Raw genomic sequence first — 23,697 nt, forward strand, 5'->3', positions numbered from 1 at the left:
ATAGACGGTCTACAATGAGATTGTAACGCCTTGGTTACCCCAGAACAGTTACGGTGAATCGGAAATTTGAATCGCTACCCGAGTCCTTTGTTTAAAAACATGCTTCTAAGTGTTATTAATAGGCTAAGGTGAAAAACCAATTAAAAGGAAAGGATATATTTTATTTATTACATAAAACTGTTCATGGGCCCATAAAAATTGTTTACAAGTTATTTACTACTCAAAATGGTCATTACTGTTTCAAATTTACAGCCCGCCGACCTAAGCGGCAAAAATAGGGTAAACCCCCTAGTTCCTCTGAGAACTCCTTGTCCGTGGTGGTCAAGCAGCCGCATATGTACACATCACCACCTAAGCTCTCCACTCAAGGCTGGGTGAGCTTTTCTTTCCCTTTACCTGCACCACATAGCACCCATGAGCCAAGGCCCAGCAAGAAAACATAATATAGCATGATATAATATCAACAATGATCATAATAACCATTCAGGACTTTTAGTCCAAGACAGGTAAGTGACAGTTGCAAAAGTCACTAAGATGGGTACAGCTTCCTTTAGCCATGTGACGATAGGGTCACCGGGGCTTAACAGATAAGTGAACCTTTCACTAACTTAAACATGATAGGTGCATGATGACTAGACACCAACATAATCTTCCTCATGACTCTATAGTCATAACTATGGAACATTGTTCCCTAGCCATGTGACAGGCAGTCACCTAGGCCTTAGGCCCTGGCTCTGAGTAACTAGTCCTAGACTAGCCAAGTGCTTATAAGATTCATCGACCTTAGAGTCGGTCCAGCGTTAATGCCTTAGAGTCATTCAACGCTGATATCAATTAGATCTAATCTTCATTCGGCCCTGCGTTCAGGACGCTTATGCCATTTCTGACTCTTAGGTCAGTATCCCTGACTAGTCAGTACCATATACAAGTAAACAATATTCGCTAGCATTTAATATGCAATCAATGTCCACATTTATCAACCTACATACCTCAACAACAATCACGCATGTCATATACACAGGGTGCAGTTTTCTTACCTCAGGTTCGAGCGAGAAATAATATAAGAACGACCCTTGAGAACGATCAACCTTTAGATTCCTTAGCGGTCACCTAGTCATAACCAATTGGAAACCATTAATAAAGTAAATCCATGAATGGTTCACAATCTAAACCACACTCCCGGGATCAATCCCTCGCTCTCGGGACTCCCAATCTACTCAAAAGGGGTAGAGGAACCAACCCCCGAGCCTTAAAAACCATCCCGAGCCCTAAAAATAACATCCCCTGAAATTGACCTAGCGCTGGGGCGCTGCCAACTAGCGCTGGGGCGCTGCCCCAGATGTTATTGTTAGGAGTGTGTCCTAAAAGCATGTAAAGACATTTGTTTTTCTATGAATAAATAAATACAATGGTTTATTATTATTGTCATATTTAGATTGTTAAATTATTGTTTGAATAATTTTGTAAATATCAGAAAAATTCCATATTCATTATTGAGGATGTGATCTTGTATTAGTACGAGAGAATTAAGATCACATGAATGAATAAAAATAGTCAACAACAAAAAATTAAAGTTATGGAATTCTTTAATTGGAGTTGTAAGTACGGTTTACTGAGTATCCTAATGATACAAATAATCTAGATTCGGATTATTGATGTGGAAAGACATCTCGGTAAAGGTGCTTTATATAATATGATTATATATGACATGGACCGATATGAATTAAAGTCTTTATCCAAAAACCATTTAACAATAAAGACTTGTAATTCATATCATAATTGATGATCATTTATAGATCAACCTAAATCCTGAGTGTTCATGAACTCCTGTTCATGTTTATTAAATCTTTTGATTCATTCGTTAAGGTCTCTTCAAAGAATGAGGCTAATGACTTTTGTTTTGGAGATTTAATATCATGGATGGCTGGGAACATGTATCAACAATACGGAATCTAATCTTTCCTAACAGATCGTATATTAGTTCCCTTAAGGGTTAATTCTGGAACTGAATGATTTTGAGCTCAAATCTATAATTAGATTATAGATTAATTATTCACTAGTGAATTAATGGTACTTAAGGAATAAAAAGTAAATTAGAAAGGTTAAATGGTAATTCTTCCATTCTAATTTATGAACTAATTAATTAGAGGGTTGAACTATTGAAAGATGGTTATATCAATGGACAACTTAAGAAAAAGATTTCTGTAAAAGTATATCTATAACATAAAGAGTGCAATTCTGAATTTATAGTGGAGTAATATCAGAATTAATAAATTAACTATTATAATTAAAGAGTTTAATTATTTAGTTTCAATTTATTGGAGCTTAATGTTATAGGTCCATGGTCCCCAAAATGGCTCAAACAATCACTGTCAAAGGCAAATACAAAAAATGGGCAAAAAGGACTTATGTGAGAAGTAAAAATATTTTTCTATGTATCAAACATAATTATTGTTTAATTATGTGTAATTAATTAATTAATTATTTGATTTAACAAAAATATAATTAATTTTGAATTAATTTATTTTTGGGATTTTTGGTATTTAAATAATAATAAAAATTGGGAAAAATCACATGCCATCACAGGCATGTGGTACACGTGTGGCACAGTGCACAGACACTGTGCTACACGCATAAGAGATGTACTGAGTCTCTTGATTCCACAATTTTAGTTATTTAAATATTAAATAAATAAGGAGATATTTTAATATGATTAAAATATTATTATTTAAACAAAAATCTGATAACTGATCAGTTATTTTGAATTTTGTTTAAAATAACATATATTTTAATATATTGGATATATTAAATATAGGATATCAGTTTTCAAAGAACGTAACTTTTCAGGGATAGAAAAATATCTAGGAATCTCTCTCAGAGAAAGAGAACAGTGACATAAACAAAAGTCATTGTTCTTCACAAAACCTAGGTCCAAAACTTTATCAGATCTCATGTGTTGAGAACATCTGATAAATAGTTTACTGCTTATTATTTGTATAGCGAGCCCACACTCGTTCTTGGTGTGCCTGAGAACATTTTGGAAGATCTTGGTGTGAGATCTCAAGGAATTTAGCCATACGAAAAGATAGCAGCAAGGAAGGACCTGAGGTAATTTTTCTGTTCATGTCATTGATTCAATATATATATGCATGTGAAGAAGTAGATCTAGAAATCTTATGGGATTAATCTGACAATTTGATTGTTGTTCTGCTGCGTATAATCTCTGATTTGATCAATAAAAACCAACACCAGAAACAGAGAGGGCTATTCTCTGCCCTGCATAGCGTTGGGGCGCCAACTCCAGACCAGCAACACCTCTGATTTTCCCTCCTTGCGATTCCCCTTGAAACCAACCTTCCAAACCAATCCCAAACCTTACCAAAACATCCAATTCAACCCCTAAACCTCATCTACATCACCCCCTCATCAAAACCCAATCAATCTAACACAAAAACTCCCATTGATTCCAACTATCCATGTCAAAATCTATAGGCTGAAAACTAAAAGAAAAACAGAGAAACTCTTGAAATTCACGGATAAAATCTTACCTCAAACTGGCTTTGAGTCCTCCTCAATGGATGAACTAAGTCTATAACCTCCAAGCTTTGATTTCCTAGCTTGATTCTTCAATTTGGGACCAAAAATTCTAAAGGAAGATAGAGGGAAGATGATGTACGTGAAGAAGAAACCTTGCTCTGTGTTTTAGTTCTGCATGTTTCTACAGCCAACTAAGTCATACATATCACAAGCCAAATGACCTTAATGCCCTTAGGTCAAATAAAAGCTTCCAAAGTCTCCCAAGGGTAAAATCGTCATCTTTCACCTATTTCGTTAATCATAATTAACGCTCTCAAATTCTCACTATCCTCAATATTCCCAAATACCAATAATTCATATCCCGTTACCCTTTTAATTCCCGGCAACGCTCTAATCATTAAAATCACCCCGAGACTCACCCCGAACCTCGAACTTAATCCTGTTATGACTAAACCGCTACTTAATATTCAAAGATTGTCTCATGCCGAATATCACGAACAAATCCACATTATAATGTGGCCTCAACAAGATATCACCGACATGCATACAAATATACAATTACGCCCTCAACGGGCCAAATTACCAAAATACCCCTGTCATGAAATGTGGACCCACATGCATGCATTTAACATCATTTAATGACACAATTAAACAGTTATGGCCCTCCCGACCTACTAATCTAGCCATTAAACCACATTAGGGATTTCAGGGCATTGCAGAGATAGGACTAAAATACCGTTTTACCCCTCATTGCATTTTATCCTTAAAACACTTAGTTCCTTGTAAATGATATTTCAGTAAACTAATTTAATTACTGAAATGAGATCTCTATCATTTAACACCTTGAACCAAACTAAAAGGAAACCATCATTTCACTTCTTCATCAGAAGCTATATATGTTCATATCTATGATTAACACTCCCACTCAATTATACTACTGAGTTCCCAAGATGTAAGTATGGGCTAGTCTGTAGGGTAAGCTGGTAACGTACAAGTCAAAGAACTCAAATAATATAATCAGTTAGAATACTAAGCACTCAGAATTGAGATTGAATTGACCTATGGTTAACTATATGATATGACTAGAATAGATAATAACGGTATGTTTACTTATCTTATCAACTGTCAATATCGGTCTTGTCCGATATAACAAATACATCCGATCTTATCTACTTTGCTAATGTTCTGGAAAGAACATAAAACTGTAATGTGTAAGTAGATCATATCGTAGATTGGAAAGTCAGTGTAAATCCGGTGAACTGACTAATCTTAGGACTAACTTATTTTGAACATATAATCATATTTATATTCCACTGTGATTACGTCACTATAAATAAGATCAACTATATGCTCGGGATTTAATAGAAGTTTATATTAAACAAATAATCATGAAAATAAAACATGTGAGCAAAGTGATTAACCAAGTCAAAAAATGATTTCTATTCTTTTATTGATAATAAAATGAGATTACAAAGAATTTGGGTTTTAATTAGAGCATAAAACCCCAACACCATATACATCATTGAGTCCCCAAAACAATTGTTCTTAACCTGATCATTCTGACAAACCTTAACGCAAGAATCAAAGGATCATATGACATATATAGGAGTTCATAGCAACCTCAAGATTAAGATCATCGTGTATATGATCATTGTTTGATGTGTTTGATTAATACTGTGAAACGATGTTTAAACAAGCATTAACAAATCACATCTGGTTCAGTTCTTCATACTCTCAGCATGCAAAGTACATCCACTAAAGTGTCCTACTACACTAGTAACCCGGATCTAGGTCACATGTATTCATAATACTAGTGGATTGTACTAGCAGTAATTAATCTAAAGATTCCATAATTTTATTTTACTGCGAATTGTTTTAAGTTTATTATCTTAATCTCGATCCTCTCATACCAATATGAGATTAAGACTACATAGATAAACTTTGGAATTTTTTGATATTCACTTAATATTATCATATAATATCGGACATAGTCTATATATATAATAATTCAATCCAATTATTTATTTCATTTAAATCATTTGTCAACTATAACTGCTTTAAGGGCACTATTCCCAACAGTGGATTTGTTGGGGCGTTTTGTCTCTGTGATCTTGTCCTAGCTCGCCCTAGTGGGTTATTGTGAGCATTCCTGGGAATCTGTGCAAAAGGCACGAAGCTGGGGGTCGTAGTTCTGACCGACTGACTAACACGTTGATGATGATTCCTGGAGTGACCATTGGGCTGAGCACTTCGATGGATTCGCTGTTAAGGTACAGAGCTCGAAGTGGCAGTCCTGACAAAACGACTAGGTTTGGACCGGCTATTCCTTTGGGACTTATGAGACCCACTTTGCCTCTTTCCGACATTAACGTCGATTGGAAGAGGGGGTAATCGAGCCAAAACCTTCTCGATCTATCTATTTGCCCTTGCGAGATGGCTCCTTAATTGGGCATTCTCCATCTCGATGGCAGTCAAATATCCTGGATTAGGATTTGGTGGGAGTGACGCTGAACTCCTAGCATCATCTTGGCCCACCAGTTACTTCCCAGGACCTGGTCTAACATTTGGGCCCCTTTCAGTGGGAACAGTGGTATGATGGGCCTCTTGCCCACCAGGCTGCTCCATTTCATTGTCATGCATCGATTGAGTAAGCACCATGATGAATGTCGAATGAAACTTGTGAAGCACAAATTTACTCTCAACGAAAGCACCAAATTGTTGACGCAGTTTTTCGCCAACAGTAGATTAAGAAATCTAATAAGGATATTAGTGCTTATTTGTAATGTAATGACCCACTACTCTAGACTTTTGGACCATTAACGAAACTATACATACAAATCCTTAATAAAACTTACATTTGCGAAAATACCATAAATTTATTAGAAACTTGTAGAAATAAAAGTTACTCTCATAAAATATCAAGTAGGATATGGGATCCCATTGTCTTTAAAACAAAACATAATTTAAAGTGAAAAGGAGTTACATAGAAAATGCGGAAAAATACATGTAAAACCATAAAAAAAAAGTAAAACAAGACTACATCCTCGAAAATCGAACTCTCGACTCCTTGAATCCATTCACCACCGATACACATTCCCCAAGCATCCACGAACCTTACCGCCACTATAGCTATTTTCCTGCACATATAAACAAAAAGGAATGAGCCTAATGCCCAGCAAGGAAAATCTAACACATAGTTCATATACATAACTTTCACAAGAAACATAAAAACATAACATAATACTTATATCATACACATACTATAATGGCCATTATTACTTGGGGTCCCATAGACTAATCAAGTCATATGCCCATTAGATTAGTGGGGTCCTACTAGCTAAGTAGGTCATATGCCCATAATCTATTTGGGGCTTGTTAGTCAAATGGGTCATATGCCCAAGCCTACAAACATACATATTTCATAACATATTTTATAACATATTTCATAGCATAAAACATAAGATAACATAAGCATATAACATATAGATTCTATCCTATTTTCCTTACCAAAGTTACCGGGATGTGAGGACAGAGTTGGGACTTTTGGAACACTCCTAAAACCATATATAACAGGGTGAGTAGATTTGACGAAAAAGAAATGAAAGGAATGGAAGGACTAAACCTTGAGAAAAATACTTACCAAAACCTTTTTGCTCAAGAACTTAGATTTCCTAACCAAAATAAAGATTAAGGTTAGAGGCTGAGTAGAAGACTATGAGAACTTAAAAGAACAAGTACAGAAATGAACTAGAGTTTTGGGTTACCTTGAAGACTTGTAAGACCAATCTACACCTCAAACCGAAATACTATAAAACCTTACTTCCCAAAGTGTTTAATAAGCTTATGATGATCAAGCTTATGATTCCCCAACCCAGGTGTTTACACTCTCACACTCACTTAGCACTTGCAGCCTCTGAACTTAGAGCAAAAGATGAATAATGGCTTGGTACTAGGTCCTATTTATAGAGTTTAGGAATGAAAGGATCTTAATTTTACTTGAATAAAAATAATAGCTTTTTAGGTGAAAATAATTTGAATAATTGTTCAGCAGAGGTTGAATGGCTGAATGGAAAATGATTTCAAAATGTTTCAAAATATACTGAAGGAGGCGATATATCGCCCCCTGTAGGCGATATCTCGCCTGGGCCAGTATGCCCGAGGCTGTCGTGCATCGTCTCGTGTTTTCCGTATCTACGTGCTGCGATATATCGCCCCCTATGACTGCGATATATCGGCACACGCTGATTATTTAAACACGAAATTACACATTTTTAGCTAAATTTGAATGGAGTAAACAGCCTTGACTAAGCCCTCAACGTATTCAAAGCTGCTGACTGACCTTATAGCATTCAAACTTTACCCCTTATTAAATTAAATCCTCAAAATACTTAATCCTTAATCACCCATTCTTAACATGTGCTTAAAATTCTATTGGTTGTTATCTAAACCTTATAGTATAATAAATATTATCCTTAATATCAGTCATATTAATCAAACCTTAGGTTAAAATTAATATTCTTAAACTATAGGTTAAACTTAGAAAATCTATAAGTACTACTATGAGTGTCCAAATAATTCCCGGTCTGAACCAAAAATCCACAGTTACAAAGATAATACTATAAATACTATAATACTACTATCTAACTAGCTAAGTAAAGTTCTTGGACTCTACATGTAAACCATAATGAAATAATAAGAACCCTTTCGTACACACATAACTTTTACGTGGTTCAGTGATTAAAATCCACCTAGTCCACGAGACAATATTATTGCTTTTCTCTCACAATTTCTGCAGAGTTTCAGTAATACAAAAAGGTCGTCCCCCTCCCTGTCCATTATCCCTGATATTTATAGGGGAATTTCCTGGACAGGTTTGGGCAACCACGTGAATAAATAGGGTATACATTTAATACAGATTATTCTCATTTACACAGGGATATGATTTGATAACATAATAGAATATACTCCTGCTATCTTAGATAATAAATAATAAATATGCAATACAATCTGGGCATTAATGAGCATATAAGGAATCTCTGAGTCTCTTGGGATCCTTCAGTATGCGTTCTAACAAGATTTCCGCAAGCTGAATATCATCAACAAGCTGATGACCAAAGATTATCTAAACTTTATTTCATATTATTTTTAGAGTGCCCAAAGGAGGATCTGACCACTATCGGTCTCGAACTGAATTGTTACCCTAGGAGGCAACCTTACAATAATCTGAATGTCGTATTGTCGAGTCCCAACTCGAGCTGCTCACACCATTATTAACCAGAAGTTCTACTTGGCTGCTTTTTTACATATCCATCTGCCAACTGTATCCCTAGCTGAGTAATTAACTCGTGCTAATTTTTAGGGTACAACATATTATATAACATATTTTTATATAGTACTATATTATGTATTGACTTGTATTTACATATAAATATATAGCATTTTATTAAAGTCTATAGCTAACTGTTGGGCATGGTGCCTTAAAGTAATGAAAGTAGTTTGTTTCTTATGAAATTTATAAAAGAAATATTTTTATATAATTAATATTTATTATTATTTAATAATATTTAGAAAAATATCAAAAAATTCCTAATTCATTAATGTAACTATAATCTTGTATGCGTACGAGATGATTGAGATTATAGAAATGAATTAAATAGTCCGCAATTTATATTAAAGTTATTAATTCTTTAAAGTTATGGTCCATCGGTATTATGAATACATGTGATTAAGATCTGGATCACTATTTTAGATAGACATCTCAGTGGAGGTGCTTTATATAATAATGATTATATAGGACTAGACCCAATATGCATTTAACTCTTTACTAAATACCGTTATTGTCATATCAACTGTTGATATGCAAAACCTTAAAGAGTTATAATCAGATCACTTGATGATCATATGCAAATCGATCTAAATTCTGAAACTATCATGAACTCCTATTTATGTTATCTGGGTCCTTTGATTCACTCGTTAGGGTCTGTCAGAATGATCAAGCTAAAAACTTTTATTTTTGGGGCTCATTGATGTAGATGGTTGGGGACATGATTTACAAATATGGAATCCAAGACGTCTTCATAAGAAGATTGAATAATGGTTCGTTTAAGTGTTAATTATGGAACTGAATAGTTTGAGACCTCTAATTTATAAAATGTTTGTAAATTAACTGTTCACTAGTGAATTAGTGATGCTTAAGGATAAAGAGATAATTAGAGGGGTAAAATGATCATTTAACCTAGCTCTAATTATGAACCAATTATTGGAAGATTGAATTGGATGAAGTGATTATATCAATGGACACTTAATAAAGTACTCAGTAAATGTAAGTCTATAATTACAAGAGTGCAACCCATGATTTTAGTAGAATACTATTGTGATTAATAAATAAGATTACTATATTAAAAAGTTTAATTAATAATCTAAATTTATTGGAGCTTGGAATTATAGGTCGATAGGTCCATGAATCGGCTCTATAAACACTGTACACGGTAAGAGTAACAATAGAACAAGTACGGATATATTTTTCAAGAAATTTAGTTTCCAGGCAAATACGTAATCATGAGATAATTAGGAAAAATATATTTATTATTTAATTAATTGCAAATTTTCGTTATTATTAATTAATTAAATAAAATAATTATTTTGAATTAATTATGTCATCTTATTTTAAATTAGTTTGAGAAATTAATTTAATATTTAAATTTTAAAAATTTAAATTTAGATAATTGATTTTGAATCAATCAGATATCTTATCTGGGTTGTTAGATTGATTTTTAATCAATTTAAATTTAATTAAATATATTTTGAATATAGTAATAGATAAGATCTATCTTAATTGAATTAATTAAATAAAATAAATTGGAAAAATATGTCTTGTAGCTGTACAAGAATTACATGCCAGTCACTATTCCTAGATTGTGACTGATGCAGACCAAGTGCCAGGGGCACTGTAGTAATTTTTTCTATCTTATTTTATTATTATTAATTAAAATTATTTTTATTAATAAAATCCCAGATGACTAATATAAATTTATATTATTATATTTCTCTACAACAACACACAGAATGTGATATTCAGTTTTTGACTGAAAGAGAATTTTCTAAGACAGAAAAATAAAGAGGGAAAACAATTGTTTCAACCCTTCTCTTTATCCAAACTCCATTGATATCATGAGTTGAGAATATGAATGGAGTCCTAGATTATTTTATTGAATCTCTACGTGCCCACATACATCCTATTGTGCTGAGATTACGATATGGAAGACTTTGGTGTGAGTCTTGTATGCTTGGATAGGATGATCGTTTATTATACAAGAAGATAGCAATGACACTTGATAGGCTTCGAAAGGTAAATATTATTATGTTAGATTAATATATATATATAAATCATAGGATCGTATATATAAAATAGTTTCATATATAAATTTTTTGTAATTAACTGGGCCATATATCGCATTCCGCTGCGCACTCAGGATAAATGTTTTCTAACACAAACATAGTACTATATAAAAATATGCATATTATAATTTAATATAATACTATAAAATATAATACGACATGATACGACGCCATAATTGATTTTGTGAACACCAATAAAATTCTATTTTTTCTTCTTATATGCTTGACTCAGATTCTATTACTCTATGTCATAGTAGACTTACACATATATATTATAGTACTATCAAAAGAACAATTAAATGTGGATTGATTCATTGTGATATTTTTTAGCATGCTAAATGTGAACTATGTATAAAATTAAAAATGGTTAAGAAGCGTTTTCCTAGTGTTGATAATAATTCTAATTTGCTAGATTTGATACATATTGATTTATGTGAACTAAATGGTATGTTGACTAGAGGTGTAAGTAGGTATTTTATTACCTATATTGATTATTGTTCTAGGTTCACATATGTATATTTGCTTGAGAACAAATGTGAAGCATTTAATATGCTTAAAATATATAAAGCCAAAGTTCAAAATTAATTGAAAAGGAAAATTAAAGTGCTTAGAAGTGATAGGGGTAGTGAATACTTTTCAAATGATTTCAACTTATTTTGTGAAGAGCATGGTATAATACATGAATGCACTGCCCCATATACTTCACAACAAATTTGTATAGTGGAAAGGAAAAATAGGACATTTCTTGAAAAGTTGAATACTATGCTATTACATTCTAAATTGAGTTTTAATTTGTGGGGTAAAACCTTGTTATCCGCATGTCATATTTTGAATCGTATTCCTATGAAGAAACACAATATCTCTCCATATGAGTAATGGAAAGGAAAGAAACCAAATATTTGTTATCTTAAAGTGTGGGTGTGTCTTTCTTACCATAAAAGTATGGATCCTAAAAGGATCAAGTTGGGTCCTAGGGCTATAAGATGTGATTTTGTTGGTTGTGCCTCAAATATCAAAGCTTATAGATTATTAGACTTGGAGTCTAATGTAATAATTTAATCAAGAGAGGTTGAGCTCATTGAGAATATGTTATGTGATAACAATAACTCTAAAGAACGTATTAATATTAGAGAGTGTCAAGAGTCGACCACAAAGTTTGAAGAGCAACCTACATTGCCTAGAGAAAGCCATAGGCTTAAAAAGTTGGGATCAAATGAGAAATATTCTCAAGTTGAGACATTTTATCTAGTATAGGGAAACCTTGAAGAAGTCACTTGAAAATTTCCAATAGTTCTTCAAATCGAAGATGATCTCAAACTTTCAAAGAATCAATGTCCGCAAACGACTCCATTTTTTGGAAGGAGGCAATAAAAATAAATGATGAAAATAATTCAATTATGTAAAACCACACATGAGAATTGGTTGACCTCCCACAAGGATCAAAACAAATTGGGTGCAAATGGATGTTTCAAAGGAAATATCATACCAATGGCACCATATAAATCTTCAAGGCTAGATTAGTAGCCAAATGTTTTAAAGAAAATGAAGGAATAGATTATTTTAACACATATGCACCAATAGCAAGGACAACTTTTATTAGATTGTTATTTATCTTATCATCTATATGTAGCTTTCATGTTCATCAAATGGATGTCAAGATGACATTCCTAAATGGAGACCTCGAAGAGGATGTCTATCTGGAACAACTAGAAGGTTTCATTCTCCAAGGAAATGAACATAAGGTGTGTAGACTTGTTAAATCGTTATATGGTTTAAAACAAGTACCAAAACAATGGCATGAGAAGTTTGATAAAACCATTGTTTTCGGATGGGTTTAGACACAACAATGTGGACAAGTGTTTATATTTTGAGACTTGTGATGACTGTGTCACACTAGTGTGTTTATATGTTGACGATATGTTGATTTTGAGTTATGACATGAAAGAGATACTATAAATAAAGAGGTTTCTATCTTCTAATTTCAAAATAAAAGACCTTGGAGAGGTAGATACCATTCTAGGTATCAAGGTTAGAAGAAACAGTGAGGGTTTATGTGTAACGTCCCAAATTTTCTAATAAGACTTAGTGCCTTTATTAGTGTGCCAGTAGGGCATTATTGGATATATATAGATGCGGAATTAATTGATCAAATGTGTGACTACGCGACATACATAATTTATATGGTAATATGGATATATGTGAATGTTTATGTGTATTAAATATGCATGTGAGCCCGTTTTTGTTAATAAAGGCATATTTGTAATTTTGACTCGCTGAGGGTATAAATATGATTATATGTGTTAAATGAATGAGACCACATTATTATGTGGATATATTTGTGATATTCGGCTCGAGGCGATCCTAGTGAGCGGATTAGCGGAATAGTCACAACAGAGGTCAAATACTCGGCTCGGGGTGAGCCTAGGGGTATTTTGGGAAACTTAGTGTGTATTTGGGTTTTATTGGGTAATGAGTAGTTTTCAAATGATTATTTGGGTATGTCAAGATTAATTGGGAATTTATAGGGCTACTTGAGGATTAGTAGGAAATGTGGCAAATGACATTTTTGCCCTCGGGGGCATTAAAGAATAAGGTTATGATCAAGGGGCATTTTGGTCTTTTGTGGCAAGGGATAGACTTAGCCCTTGGACTGTCTTAGCTGCCGAAAGGCCTTAGGAAGCCTAGAAACAACCAGACAACACTAATACACTCTCAGTCTCTCTCTCCCTCATTTTCTCTCTCTCACTCCCATTGTTGAGGCTTTGGAAATTTAAAGGGGAAGGCACTGAATTCTCTGAATCTTGAAGCTAAGTTGAAGATGGGAGCTTCTAGACTTAAGGGGAGCAGGTGGGAGCAATTCAAACAAGGTAATCTGAAGTTTAGGTTATGAGTTTTCTTTAAGTTTTTAAGTTTTGAAAGCTTTTGCTGAATTCTTAGTTTCTAGGAGATTTTGGTTAAGTTTTTAGATGGTTTTATTGCTCTGAATGTAACATTGAGGTGTGGGGGCTTTATTCTGGCCTTAAATCATGTTTGGAATGATTTCTTGGGAGTTTAGAAATATGAGAACGCTGGAAAATATGGGTTTGCGGGGTCGCGGCGCGACCCCGTTCTTGGAGCGCCGTGGCCCGCATGAACTCAGAGGCCTAAGGAGGTTCATTGAACTGTCTTAGCGTCGTGGCACTAGGCAGGGTGCGCCGCGACGCATGTCCAGGAAATAGCCTTAGAATGCTCTCTGATTTGCAGAGGGTCGCGACGCTTCTGAGGAGCGTCGCGACTGAAATAGAAAATGTTGGCCAAATAGGGTTTTTAAGCTCGAGAACTCAAACCTAAGTGCTCAAGAAGGATTCTACTACCCAGTTTAGTAGAACTCGAGGTCCCGAAGGCTAGTATATTATTCTAAAGCTTTTAATTAGTTTAGGTTTTGATGGTTATCCATTATTGTGTTGTGATTAGGTTATACCACTAAGGCTCGGGATTAAGGATCCTTATACTTTCAGCTCGGGACTCGAGGTAAGAAAACTACACCCGGGTTGTGATCGGGGCTTGGACCACTGTTAATGAATATAATTATATGTAAGATTGTGATTATATTTGTATTTGAGAATATCTGGATAGGCATGCTTGTTTATGTTGCAACCGATTGTGTGTTCTTCAATCTATTCATTTGTTTATATTTGATCTGAAAGTCCGGCCCAAGGGAGTCGAGGCTGACGATAATCGTGCGAAACGCAGCCTGGCCTAAGCATGCTGGGGTTAGCTATATGACCAGAGGACTCGGCCTAAGGATGCCGAGCCTAAACATCACTAAATAAACAGAAGTGTCATTTGCACTTAACTAACTGTATTGAACGCTGAGATTGAATTATATGTTGGATTGAGCAGATCATCACTGCCTAGCTTATTGCTTATGTCCTGTTATTATTGAATTGAGTGAAATGAGTTTACTGTTTATAAATTGTTGTTTTTTTGTGTTTGTGAATTAATTTTTCTTGCTGAGCCTTGTGTGGGTGCTATGTGGTTCAGGTAAGGGAAAGGGAAAACTGGACCATCCATGAGTTGGAGAGCTTTGGGGGCGGCATGTACATTTGCAGCTGCTCGACTGCCATGGCCGAGGGATCAACAGGGATTAGAGTCAACTTTATTTTTCCACTTAGGCCGGCTTACCTTGTAATTATTTTGGAAGTTGCATATGCCTTGTAAACACTTTTTTTTGGGATCTCAAAATTTTAATGAAAACAACTATTTCTACGATCAAAATCTTTTAACCCTAATCCATTAATTAACCCTAGTAACACGTTTGTGTCCAAATGACTTGATTAGCAAGTCCAATACTATTTAAAATACACAATGTAATGGTCTTGGCGACCTAGGGCATTACAACTTGGTATTAGAGTGATCTAGGTTTAAGGGTTCCCGAAGACTGTCTGGGCATGTACACTAGCCGCTAAAGACAAGCTCGACTCAGGGTTTGGTAACTATATATATGATTATATGATTAACTATTCAAATGAAATATGAATGCCTTATCTGCTTGTTTATTAGGAAGCATGAGATATACTGATAGGGTCTGGCCCTTGACTGCTATGTGTATATGATAAGGCATGCTTATTAGCATTACTATTGTATGTGGATAATTGTTGAAATGCTTGTTAGCATTGTGATTACATACTGTTGCTTGATTGTTGGCATTAGACCGTGGGGTGATTTCAAAAACCTGTTATCATTGCATGATCAGCCGAGTTGTTGATTGCAGATATACTCAGAGAGTTATGCCTCCAAGGTGATCAGTTCGACTAGTCGGCGCTGAGATCGAGGCTAGAGATGATAACCAGGGCCAAAACCCTTAGCCAGTCCCTAAGAACTGGCAGCAGATGCTTGCTAACATGCAAGCTAGACTTCAGAGTCAAGAGGAAGACATCCACCTTCTAAGACAGTAGGTATCGCCAAGGAACGTTGCATCAGACTTGCCACCTATTGTGGCACTAGTAGTATAACAGCCTGAGATTGGGAACAGGTGGGAGCCGCTGTATGAGAGATTCAGGAAGCAACACCCTCCAATCTTTGAGGGAGGGCCAGATCCACTTAAGGCTGAATAGTGGATGAGCCTGACTACCTCCATCTTGGACTTTATGAGGGTGGTAGGTAATGACAGAGTGGCTTGTGCCACCTTAATGTTCCAAGATGATGCCCGCATTTGGTGGGAGGTGGCATCCTAGATTTGAGATGTTTCTACTATGAGCTGGGATGAATTTAGAGATTTGTTCAGCCAGAAATACTATAGTAATGTCATTAAGGCGACGAAGGTCAACGAGTTCACTGGGTTGGTATAAGGTAGCATGACAGTTACTGAGTATGCCCTAAAATTTGATAGGCTGGCAAAGTTTGCACCTGATCTAGTGCCTACAGATGCAACCAGGCATGACAGGTTTGTTCGGGGGCTGAATGCTATGATAGCCCGGGATGTGTGGATTAGATTAGTACCTTGGGAGACTACTTATGCCCAGGTGGTTGAGAAGGCCCTCACAGCTGAGGAGGCAGAAAACAAGATATGGAGGGAGAGCGTTGCAAGACGAGATGTTCAGAGGGCAGTGCCTCCATTTTTGGGATCTGGTAGGGGCGGAGGCCCCATTGATCTGAAGAGGAAGACCCCTGACACCTCAAACATTGCTGGTCCTGATAGAGGGGCCGAGGTGTCTAAGGTGGCAGTAAGGCTTGAAGGAGTTACCCACAATGTGCTAGATGCAGGAAGCGTCATCTGGGCGAATGTCGGGCGAAAGCATGCTACTTGTGTGAGGTGATTGGGCATCTCAAGAAAGACTGTCCGACTTTGAAGAAGGAGAAACCAAGGAAGGCAAACAGCGTGACTCTAGCTCAAGTGTTTACCTTGACTCAGGCAGAGGCTGAGGCTAGTCCCTCGATGGTGATAGGTCAACTTTCTAGTGTTGGCACCTCATATACTGTATTGATTGACCCTGGCGCTGCACATTCATTTGTTTCTAGCAAAGCAATTGATTGATTGTGTAGGCCCTGTGATTATTATACTGCAGAGTTTGGGACTATATTGCCTACAAGGGAACTAGTAGTTTCTAGGAGATGGGTTAGGTCATTGCCAATGATGGTGGACAATATGGAACTATCAGTGGTCTTGATTGAGTTGGGTATGGATGACTTCGACATGATTTTGGGGATGAATTGGTTAGTCAGGTATGGGACGACTATAGACTGCAAGAAGAAGATGGTAACATTTGAGCCTAAGGGTGAAGACCCCTTTGTTTTTGTTGGTACTATGCATGGACCTCGCACTCCCATGATATTAGCATTGAGGGTTAGATACCTATTACAAGGAGGCTGTATAGGGTTCCTAACTAGTGTGGCGGACTCCACTAGGGTCACGCTAGTGGGACCAAGGGAGACCAAACTGGTATGTGAGTTATTGGATGTGTTTCTTGAGGACTTACCGGGACTGCCGATGCACTAGGAGATCGAGTTCGTCATTGAGTTAGCACTAAGTAAAGAACCAATGTCGAGGGCACCATACAAAATGGCTCTGACAGAGTTGAAGGTATAGTTACAGGAGTTATTAGACCTGAGATTTATTAGACCTAGCTTCTCACCATGGGGTGCTCCGGTTCTATTTGTGAAGAAGAAGGATGGGACCCTGAGGATGTGTATAGACTACAGGGAGTTGAACAAGTTAACTATCAAGAACAAGTACCCACTACCAAGGATAGACAATGTAACACCCTGGTTACCCCAGAACAGTTATGGTGAACCAGAAATTTGACCCGCTACCCGAGTCCTTTGGTTAAAAACATGCTTCTATGTGTTATTAACAGGCTAAGGTGGAAAACCAATCAAAAGGAAATGATATATTTTATTTAATACATAAACTGTACATGGGCCCATAAAAACATTTACAAGTTATTTACAACTCAAAATGGTCATTACTGTTTCAAATTTACAAACCCGCCGACCTAAGCAGCAAAAATAGGGTAAACCCCCTAGTTCCTCTGAGAACTCCTTGGCCACGGTGGTCAAGCGGCCGCATATGTACACATCACCACCTAAGCTCTCCACTAAAAGCTAGATGAGCTTTTCTTTCCCTTTAATTGCACCACATAGCACCCATGAGCCAAGGCCCAGCAAGAAAACACAATATAGCATGATATAATATCAACAATGATCATAATAATCATTTACGACTTTCAGTCCAAAACAGGTAAGTGACAGTGGAAATGTCACTAAGGTGGGTTCCATTCCCAATAGCCATGTGACGATAGGGTCACCGGGGCTTTTAGAGATAAGTGATCCTTTCACTAGCTTAAATAGGTTAGGTGCATGGTGATTAGCCACCAACATAACCTACCTCATGACCATAGAGTCATAACCATGGAACTCTGTTCCCTAGCCATGTGACAAGCAGTCACTTAGGCCTTAGGCCCTTGCTCTGAGTAACTAGTACTAGACTAGCCAAGCACTTATAAGATTCATCGACCTTAGGGTCAGTCCAGCGGTAATGCCTTAGAGTCATTCAACGCTGATATCGATTAGAGCTAATCTTCATTCGGCCCTGCGTTCAGGACGCTTATGCCGTTTCTGACTCTTAGGTCAGTGATACGCGACCAGTGCCGTCCCTGACTAATCAGTTCCATACACAAGTAAACAACATCCTCTAGCATTTAATATGCAATCAATGTCCACATTAATCAACCAACATACCTCAACAACAATCATGCATGTCATATACACAGGGTGTAGTTTTCTTACCTCCGGTTCGAGCGAGAAATATAATAAGAATGACTCTTGAGAACGATCGACCTTTGATTCCTTAGCGGTTACCTAATCATAACCAATTATAACCTCCATTAATGAAATTCAACACTGAAAGGGTCTTAACCTAAACCCCACTCTCAGGACCTCGAAACATGCCACACGGTGAGTAGATTCGATCCTGGGCCTTAAGGATTGAAACCCTGAGCCAAAAACCCTTAAAAATACTCAAAACGGGACTTTGGAGGAACAGAGTAGTGCTACAGCGCTGCTCAATTGCGCCCCAGCGCTATACTCAGAACCCCCAACCGCCCAGAAAACATCCTATGTAGTGCTATAGCGCCCTAGGATGGGCGCTGTAGCGCTACCCCCAAAATAGCACTCCCCTGAAACCTCCTTCTTCGACTCCTTCGATTCTAACTTGTTTCCAATGCTTCCAAATCCCATTTTTTGTGCCAAATGAACCCAAAAACCATCCTCACATACCCCAAACATCACAACCATAAGAACCCTAGCCAAAACTCCCAACAAAACCAAGCATCCAATATAGAAATCCCAACTGAAAAGCAGAACTAAAATAGGGCAAAACAGGGAATTTAATGGCTAGAAACTTACCCCAAGCTCAGCTTATGATGCTCTTCAATGGTGGAACACACTCCCAAGCTCACAAGACTTACTTCCCAAGCTTGAATCCTAAAAAATGGCTCAAAAATCACAAAGAAAGCTGAAGGAAAGAAGGTACGGGAGAAGCTTCAAATGATACTCTATTTTTCTCTTCTTTCACAGCCTAAAATGGCTTTTATGTATCCTAGGGGTAAAAAGACCAAAATACCCCGAGGTCAATTAAGGGTTTCTAAAGGCTCCCAAGGGCAAAATTGGTATTTCCCACCTATCTCGTTAATCATAATAAACACTCTCCAATTCCCGCTATTCTCAATAATCTCAAACACCAACAATCCATATCCCGTTACCCTTTAATTCCCGGCAACGCTCTAATCATTAACATCACCCTCAGACTCATTCCGAGCCCCGAACTTAAACCTGTTATGACTAGACTGCTAATTAATATTCCAAGATCGTCTCCTGCCGAATAGCTCGAATAAACCCACATTATAATGTGGTCTCAACAATATGTCACCGACATGCATACAAATATACAATTACGCCTTCAACGACCAAATTACCAAAACACCCCTATAATGAAATGTGGACCCACATGCATGCATTTAACATCATATTATAATATAATTCACATAAACATGCATATTATCAATTAATGGCATAATTAAACAGTTATGGCCCTCCCGGCCTACTAATCCAGCCATTAAACCGCATTAGGGAATCCAGGGCATTACAGACGACCTGTTTGATAAGTTGCAGGGTAAGACAGTATTATCAAAGATTGATCTTCGACCTGGTTATCACCAGCTAAGGATCAAGGATGAGGATATACCAAAGATGACCTTTCGCACAAGGTACGAGCATTACGAGTTCCTGGTCATGTCATTTGGATTAACCAATGCCCCAGCAACGTTTATGGATCTGATGAATAGGGTGTTCAGGGATTATTTAGATCAGTTCGTGATTTTCTTCATCGACGACATCCTAATTTAATCCCTCAAAGGCAGAGCATGAGTAGCATCTCTAATTGGTATTGTAGAGATTAAGGGAGCACCAGTTATATGCTAAGTTTAAGAAATGCGAGTTTTAGCTACCGCAGGTGACATTCCTTGGTCACATTATCAGTGGAGATGGGATTAAGGTAGATCCAGCCAAGGTAGAAGCTTTTAGAGATTGGCCGAGACCAAAGAATGCCTCAGAAGTTAGGATTTTCCTTGGGTTGGCAGGATATTACAGGCGATTCGTGGAAGGGTTTGTGAAGATTGCAACACCATTAACCAATTTGACGCAGAAGAATCTGAAGTTCGCATGGTCAGACAGATATGAGAGTAGTTTCCAGGAACTAAAGCAATGATTGATTATTGCTCCGGTGCTGAGTCTTCCTTCAAATAGGGATAAGTTTGTGGTGTATTGCGACGCATCGAGATTGGGGTTAGTATGTGTGTTGATGCAAAGTGGGAAGGTTATCGTCTACGCATCGCGACAGCTGAAGGAATATGAGCAACGATACCTTACTCATGATTTGGAGTTAGCAGCGGTGGTATTCGCACTAAAAGTATGGCGACGATGTTTGTATGGAAAGAAGTGCGAGATATACACCGATCACAAGAGTTTGAAGTATTTCTTCACCCAAAAGGACCTAAATGTGAGACAGAGACGTTGGCTAGAGTTGGTAAAGGATTATGACAGTGAGATCCTTTATCACCCAGGGAAAGCCAATGTAATTGCAGACGCTTTGAGTCAGAGGGGCCCATGACAACTGTTCAGTTCGAAGCAAATATCTAAGAAATTGGCAAAAAACATGACCAGAGCAAAGATAGAATTGGTAGTGGGCAAGTTGGCCAATATTACATTGCAGTCCACCCTCTTGGAGAGAATAAAAAAGGGCCAGGTGAGTGATATTTAATTGAAAAAGCTTAGAGGGGATGTCCTACTTGGAGTAGCTAAGGATTATTCCATTTCAGAGATGGGTTTGTGTTGAGTCTAGCTTTATGTTGTGTTTAGGGTGTTTTAGGTAGTTTTTATTATTCTTTTTAGTTGTTTAGTGCAGTATTATGCTTTGCTTTTGCTTGTTTTCAGGTTTTAGCTTATAAATAAAGGAAAAGAACAATTGGAGCAAATTGGCAGAAAAATGATGAAAATTGGCTTTTTGGTGTTGATTCAATGAAAAGATGAATCCTCAAGCAATTTTATGGCTTCGGTGAATTTTTAGGACCAAAAGCACAAAAATTGAAGAAATTGTTAAGGGTCGCGGAGCTATGATGCTAAGCCGCGGCCCGGTCCAAGGCAGAAAGCTTGTTTTTCATAAAATTGACACGGGTCGAGGCACTGAAGAGGTTGGGCCACGGCGCGCCTAACATCCACGCGAAGCTAAAATTGACACGGGTTGCGGCGCTTGAAATGTTGGGCCATGGCCCACATTGCTTCTGATGAAATTTTTTTGGTTTTAAACCTAATTTAGAGAGGAGACTGAGGGGGGATGATTTTGGGGAGCAAAGAATACATCATGGAGCATCTGCATTCACTCTCTAGAGTTCTTTTTCTTTTACCTTATAATTCTATGTTATTTTTCATTGTTGATTATGTTTAGAATGATGATTATGAACTAAATTTGTTTCTAGGGTTTTTAATGTAATCACTTGGATCTTTGTTATTTTCTATGAGGACTTCATGATTCTTTCTTCACTTCTATTCTAAATTATTTGATCTGTTCTTAATGCTTATGAATGCTTGATCACCATTTGCATGATTTATGGTTTTGATTCAAAATCTGAAAAGTGAGAATTGATTATGCTATGAATGAATAATCATAATTTTCATATTGGATGAAAATACCTATATGAATTGTGTAGTTTTAGGATTAATGTGTTCAATGTCTTTTATGTGTTGGAATTCATCACAGGAATGTAGAAAATTCACATGTAAATTGAGTTCTTTGTTTCTTGAAAAAGAGTAAGAATCATTTTTGTTAATCCACTATTAGTTTAGGAAGAAGAATTGTGAAGTCTAATTAGCAAAATAATAAAGTGAATAGTTGATGAAATTAAAATCCCTAGTTCTTTATTTTTTAAGTTTTTACAATTATTTGCTTTCTTTCATAGTGTTATTTTATGTTTATTGATTTTATTATTTTAATATTTTTTAAACCAATTTATTGTTGACCAAATAGAAATAGAAAATTAAATTGTTGGCAATTAGTAAATCAATCTCCATGGGAACGATCTTTATTTATCATTGTATTACTTGTGTCGATTACGTATACTTGTGTATCAATTTTAGCGAACAAGTTTTTGGCGTCGTTGCCGAGGAATTGCTTTTTTATTAATATCAATACAATTAATTTGGTTTTCCTGTGTTAATTGTCTCTAACTACTGTGTTTGAGAATCTTAATTTCAGGTGCCAATTGGTATATGCGACGTCAAAGGACTAACAATCTTTTGCCCATTAATACTAAAATTGAGAGGACTTGCAGACAGAACAGAAAGCAGAAACGGTTAGCATAGATGGCCCAACATTAGGGTAATGGGTTGAATGGGGATGCTGCTGAGCCAGCACCTCACACACTCAGAGACTATGTACTCCCTGCTATTGCTGGAGTACAATCATGCATCCAACCGCCGGCAGTTGCACCCAATAATTTTGAAATTAAGCCAGCGATTCTGCAAATGGTCCAGTTTGGTGGACTCCCTACTAAGGATCCCAATACACACATAGCCAATTTCCTGGAGCTGTGTGGAACTTTTAAATATAATGGGATCACCGATGATGCTATTAGACTGAGATTGTTCCCGTTCTCACTGCAGGATAGAGCTAAAAGTTGGTTGAACTCTCTTCAAGCCAACTCAATCACTACATGGGAGGCATTAACTCTGAAATTTCTTGCTAAATTTTTCCCTCCATCCAAGGCTGCAAAGTTAAGAGAGGAAATTAATAACTTCTCTCAATTTGATGGAGAGTCTCTTTATGATGCGTGGGAGAGGTTTAAGGAGCTTTTGAGGAAGTGTCCTCATCATGGGATTGAAAAATGGATGTTAGTCCATATTTTTACAACAGTTTGTGTGGGATGACTCATACCATTATTGACACTGCAACAAGTGGTGCTTTCATGAGCAATAGTGCAAATGAGGCTTATGAATCACTTGAAGAAATGGCCATGAATAACTATCAGTGGCCTAGTGAACTACCTATAGAAATAAGAAGGTAGCTGGTATGCATGAGCTGGATGCTATTACCGCTCTCAATGCTCAGGTTGCATCATTGACCAAGCAACTACAACAAAATTCTATGGCCACTCAAGTCTTGCAAATCCAAGCGGTATGTCATAATTGTGGTGGTCCTCACCCATTTGAGCAATGCATGGTAGTTGAGAT

General features: G+C 36.7%; 1 non-coding gene across 1 annotated transcript; it reads right to left on the minus strand.

Moving 5' to 3' along the window:
• Positions 1 to 23,238: 23,238 nt before the first annotated feature.
• Positions 23,239 to 23,345, minus strand: LOC133793204 (small nucleolar RNA R71). Its single transcript, XR_009874660.1, has one exon. It is a non-coding gene; the product is annotated as a small nucleolar RNA R71 (small nucleolar RNA).
• Positions 23,346 to 23,697: the final 352 nt, after the last annotated feature.

The sequence above is a fragment of the Humulus lupulus genome, chromosome 7 (genome assembly GCF_963169125.1).
Source record: "Humulus lupulus chromosome 7, drHumLupu1.1, whole genome shotgun sequence".
Classification (NCBI taxonomy): domain Eukaryota; kingdom Viridiplantae; phylum Streptophyta; class Magnoliopsida; order Rosales; family Cannabaceae; genus Humulus; species Humulus lupulus.